This window comes from Habropoda laboriosa, unplaced genomic scaffold, assembly GCF_001263275.1.
Source record: "Habropoda laboriosa isolate 0110345459 unplaced genomic scaffold, ASM126327v1 scaffold87, whole genome shotgun sequence".
Taxonomy (NCBI): Eukaryota; Metazoa; Arthropoda; class Insecta; order Hymenoptera; family Apidae; genus Habropoda; species Habropoda laboriosa.
Window position 1 is genome coordinate 1,768,009 of NW_017100209.1, and position 6,000 is coordinate 1,774,008.

Sequence of the window (6,000 nt, forward strand, 5' to 3'; positions counted from 1 at the left end):
TATCTAATAAACCACACCACTTATGGCTACCAAACTAATTGCAGAATATAGATAAAAGTCCGTTCTACCTTCTGCATGCCTTAAAGTGCATAATTAGTCACGCATTTCTATTGAAATAACGAAAATATGTTACTATTGAATGCGACTTGTATAATCGAGTGTAACACGTTCACGGTTTTTCAATAATTTCGTAGTTTTCCACTAAATTCGCGTGCAACTAGCTATACGCATCTGAAAGGCAACTCCTTTGGCTAAATTCTCGTCTAATTTTTATTAATATATTCGCTTTAGTTTAGGAGTTATTAAAGATTATATGGGAGCGTCACCTATTCATCGTACTCGAGTATACCCAACTGCTGCAAACAATTGGTAATATCTAATAAACCACACCACTTATGGCTACCAAACTAATTGCAGAATATAGATAAAAGTCCGTTCTACCTTCTGCATGCCTTAAAGTGCATAATTAGTCACGCATTTCTATTGAAATAACGAAAATATGTTACTATTGAATGCGACTTGTATAATCGAGTGTAACACGTTCACGGTTTTTCAATAATTTCGTAGTTTTCCACTAAATTCGCGTGCAACTAGCTATACGCATCTGAAAGGCAACTCCTTTGGCTAAATTCTCGTCTAATTTTTATTAATATATTCGCTTTAGTTTAGGAGTTATTAAAGATTATATGGGAGCGTCACCTATTCATCGTACTCGAGTATACCCAACTGCTGCAAACAATTGGTAATATCTAATAAACCACACCACTTATGGCTACCAAACTAATTGCAGAATATAGATAAAAGTCCGTTCTACCTTCTGCATGCCTTAAAGTGCATAATTAGTCACGCATTTCTATTGAAATAACGAAAATATGTTACTATTGAATGCGACTTGTATAATCGAGTGTAACACGTTCACGGTTTTTCAATAATTTCGTAGTTTTCCACTAAATTCGCGTGCAACTAGCTATACGCATCTGAAAGGCAACTCCTTTGGCTAAATTCTCGTCTAATTTTTATTAATATATTCGCTTTAGTTTAGGAGTTATTAAAGATTATATGGGAGCGTCACCTATTCATCGTACTCGAGTATACCCAACTGCTGCAAACAATTGGTAATATCTAATAAACCACACCACTTATGGCTACCAAACTAATTGCAGAATATAGATAAAAGTCCGTTCTACCTTCTGCATGCCTTAAAGTGCATAATTAGTCACGCATTTCTATTGAAATAACGAAAATATGTTACTATTGAATGCGACTTGTATAATCGAGTGTAACACGTTCACGGTTTTTCAATAATTTCGTAGTTTTCCACTAAATTCGCGTGCAACTAGCTATACGCATCTGAAAGGCAACTCCTTTGGCTAAATTCTCGTCTAATTTTTATTAATATATTCGCTTTAGTTTAGGAGTTATTAAAGATTATATGGGAGCGTCACCTATTCATCGTACTCGAGTATACCCAACTGCTGCAAACAATTGGTAATATCTAATAAACCACACCACTTATGGCTACCAAACTAATTGCAGAATATAGATAAAAGTCCGTTCTACCTTCTGCATGCCTTAAAGTGCATAATTAGTCACGCATTTCTATTGAAATAACGAAAATATGTTACTATTGAATGCGACTTGTATAATCGAGTGTAACACGTTCACGGTTTTTCAATAATTTCGTAGTTTTCCACTAAATTCGCGTGCAACTAGCTATACGCATCTGAAAGGCAACTCCTTTGGCTAAATTCTCGTCTAATTTTTATTAATATATTCGCTTTAGTTTAGGAGTTATTAAAGATTATATGGGAGCGTCACCTATTCATCGTACTCGAGTATACCCAACTGCTGCAAACAATTGGTAATATCTAATAAACCACACCACTTATGGCTACCAAACTAATTGCAGAATATAGATAAAAGTCCGTTCTACCTTCTGCATGCCTTAAAGTGCATAATTAGTCACGCATTTCTATTGAAATAACGAAAATATGTTACTATTGAATGCGACTTGTATAATCGAGTGTAACACGTTCACGGTTTTTCAATAATTTCGTAGTTTTCCACTAAATTCGCGTGCAACTAGCTATACGCATCTGAAAGGCAACTCCTTTGGCTAAATTCTCGTCTAATTTTTATTAATATATTCGCTTTAGTTTAGGAGTTATTAAAGATTATATGGGAGCGTCACCTATTCATCGTACTCGAGTATACCCAACTGCTGCAAACAATTGGTAATATCTAATAAACCACACCACTTATGGCTACCAAACTAATTGCAGAATATAGATAAAAGTCCGTTCTACCTTCTGCATGCCTTAAAGTGCATAATTAGTCACGCATTTCTATTGAAATAACGAAAATATGTTACTATTGAATGCGACTTGTATAATCGAGTGTAACACGTTCACGGTTTTTCAATAATTTCGTAGTTTTCCACTAAATTCGCGTGCAACTAGCTATACGCATCTGAAAGGCAACTCCTTTGGCTAAATTCTCGTCTAATTTTTATTAATATATTCGCTTTAGTTTAGGAGTTATTAAAGATTATATGGGAGCGTCACCTATTCATCGTACTCGAGTATACCCAACTGCTGCAAACAATTGGTAATATCTAATAAACCACACCACTTATGGCTACCAAACTAATTGCAGAATATAGATAAAAGTCCGTTCTACCTTCTGCATGCCTTAAAGTGCATAATTAGTCACGCATTTCTATTGAAATAACGAAAATATGTTACTATTGAATGCGACTTGTATAATCGAGTGTAACACGTTCACGGTTTTTCAATAATTTCGTAGTTTTCCACTAAATTCGCGTGCAACTAGCTATACGCATCTGAAAGGCAACTCCTTTGGCTAAATTCTCGTCTAATTTTTATTAATATATTCGCTTTAGTTTAGGAGTTATTAAAGATTATATGGGAGCGTCACCTATTCATCGTACTCGAGTATACCCAACTGCTGCAAACAATTGGTAATATCTAATAAACCACACCACTTATGGCTACCAAACTAATTGCAGAATATAGATAAAAGTCCGTTCTACCTTCTGCATGCCTTAAAGTGCATAATTAGTCACGCATTTCTATTGAAATAACGAAAATATGTTACTATTGAATGCGACTTGTATAATCGAGTGTAACACGTTCACGGTTTTTCAATAATTTCGTAGTTTTCCACTAAATTCGCGTGCAACTAGCTATACGCATCTGAAAGGCAACTCCTTTGGCTAAATTCTCGTCTAATTTTTATTAATATATTCGCTTTAGTTTAGGAGTTATTAAAGATTATATGGGAGCGTCACCTATTCATCGTACTCGAGTATACCCAACTGCTGCAAACAATTGGTAATATCTAATAAACCACACCACTTATGGCTACCAAACTAATTGCAGAATATAGATAAAAGTCCGTTCTACCTTCTGCATGCCTTAAAGTGCATAATTAGTCACGCATTTCTATTGAAATAACGAAAATATGTTACTATTGAATGCGACTTGTATAATCGAGTGTAACACGTTCACGGTTTTTCAATAATTTCGTAGTTTTCCACTAAATTCGCGTGCAACTAGCTATACGCATCTGAAAGGCAACTCCTTTGGCTAAATTCTCGTCTAATTTTTATTAATATATTCGCTTTAGTTTAGGAGTTATTAAAGATTATATGGGAGCGTCACCTATTCATCGTACTCGAGTATACCCAACTGCTGCAAACAATTGGTAATATCTAATAAACCACACCACTTATGGCTACCAAACTAATTGCAGAATATAGATAAAAGTCCGTTCTACCTTCTGCATGCCTTAAAGTGCATAATTAGTCACGCATTTCTATTGAAATAACGAAAATATGTTACTATTGAATGCGACTTGTATAATCGAGTGTAACACGTTCACGGTTTTTCAATAATTTCGTAGTTTTCCACTAAATTCGCGTGCAACTAGCTATACGCATCTGAAAGGCAACTCCTTTGGCTAAATTCTCGTCTAATTTTTATTAATATATTCGCTTTAGTTTAGGAGTTATTAAAGATTATATGGGAGCGTCACCTATTCATCGTACTCGAGTATACCCAACTGCTGCAAACAATTGGTAATATCTAATAAACCACACCACTTATGGCTACCAAACTAATTGCAGAATATAGATAAAAGTCCGTTCTACCTTCTGCATGCCTTAAAGTGCATAATTAGTCACGCATTTCTATTGAAATAACGAAAATATGTTACTATTGAATGCGACTTGTATAATCGAGTGTAACACGTTCACGGTTTTTCAATAATTTCGTAGTTTTCCACTAAATTCGCGTGCAACTAGCTATACGCATCTGAAAGGCAACTCCTTTGGCTAAATTCTCGTCTAATTTTTATTAATATATTCGCTTTAGTTTAGGAGTTATTAAAGATTATATGGGAGCGTCACCTATTCATCGTACTCGAGTATACCCAACTGCTGCAAACAATTGGTAATATCTAATAAACCACACCACTTATGGCTACCAAACTAATTGCAGAATATAGATAAAAGTCCGTTCTACCTTCTGCATGCCTTAAAGTGCATAATTAGTCACGCATTTCTATTGAAATAACGAAAATATGTTACTATTGAATGCGACTTGTATAATCGAGTGTAACACGTTCACGGTTTTTCAATAATTTCGTAGTTTTCCACTAAATTCGCGTGCAACTAGCTATACGCATCTGAAAGGCAACTCCTTTGGCTAAATTCTCGTCTAATTTTTATTAATATATTCGCTTTAGTTTAGGAGTTATTAAAGATTATATGGGAGCGTCACCTATTCATCGTACTCGAGTATACCCAACTGCTGCAAACAATTGGTAATATCTAATAAACCACACCACTTATGGCTACCAAACTAATTGCAGAATATAGATAAAAGTCCGTTCTACCTTCTGCATGCCTTAAAGTGCATAATTAGTCACGCATTTCTATTGAAATAACGAAAATATGTTACTATTGAATGCGACTTGTATAATCGAGTGTAACACGTTCACGGTTTTTCAATAATTTCGTAGTTTTCCACTAAATTCGCGTGCAACTAGCTATACGCATCTGAAAGGCAACTCCTTTGGCTAAATTCTCGTCTAATTTTTATTAATATATTCGCTTTAGTTTAGGAGTTATTAAAGATTATATGGGAGCGTCACCTATTCATCGTACTCGAGTATACCCAACTGCTGCAAACAATTGGTAATATCTAATAAACCACACCACTTATGGCTACCAAACTAATTGCAGAATATAGATAAAAGTCCGTTCTACCTTCTGCATGCCTTAAAGTGCATAATTAGTCACGCATTTCTATTGAAATAACGAAAATATGTTACTATTGAATGCGACTTGTATAATCGAGTGTAACACGTTCACGGTTTTTCAATAATTTCGTAGTTTTCCACTAAATTCGCGTGCAACTAGCTATACGCATCTGAAAGGCAACTCCTTTGGCTAAATTCTCGTCTAATTTTTATTAATATATTCGCTTTAGTTTAGGAGTTATTAAAGATTATATGGGAGCGTCACCTATTCATCGTACTCGAGTATACCCAACTGCTGCAAACAATTGGTAATATCTAATAAACCACACCACTTATGGCTACCAAACTAATTGCAGAATATAGATAAAAGTCCGTTCTACCTTCTGCATGCCTTAAAGTGCATAATTAGTCACGCATTTCTATTGAAATAACGAAAATATGTTACTATTGAATGCGACTTGTATAATCGAGTGTAACACGTTCACGGTTTTTCAATAATTTCGTAGTTTTCCACTAAATTCGCGTGCAACTAGCTATACGCATCTGAAAGGCAACTCCTTTGGCTAAATTCTCGTCTAATTTTTATTAATATATTCGCTTTAGTTTAGGAGTTATTAAAGATTATATGGGAGCGTCACCTATTCATCGTACTCGAGTATACCCAACTGCTGCAAACAATTGGTAATATCTAATAAACCACACCACTTATGGCTACCA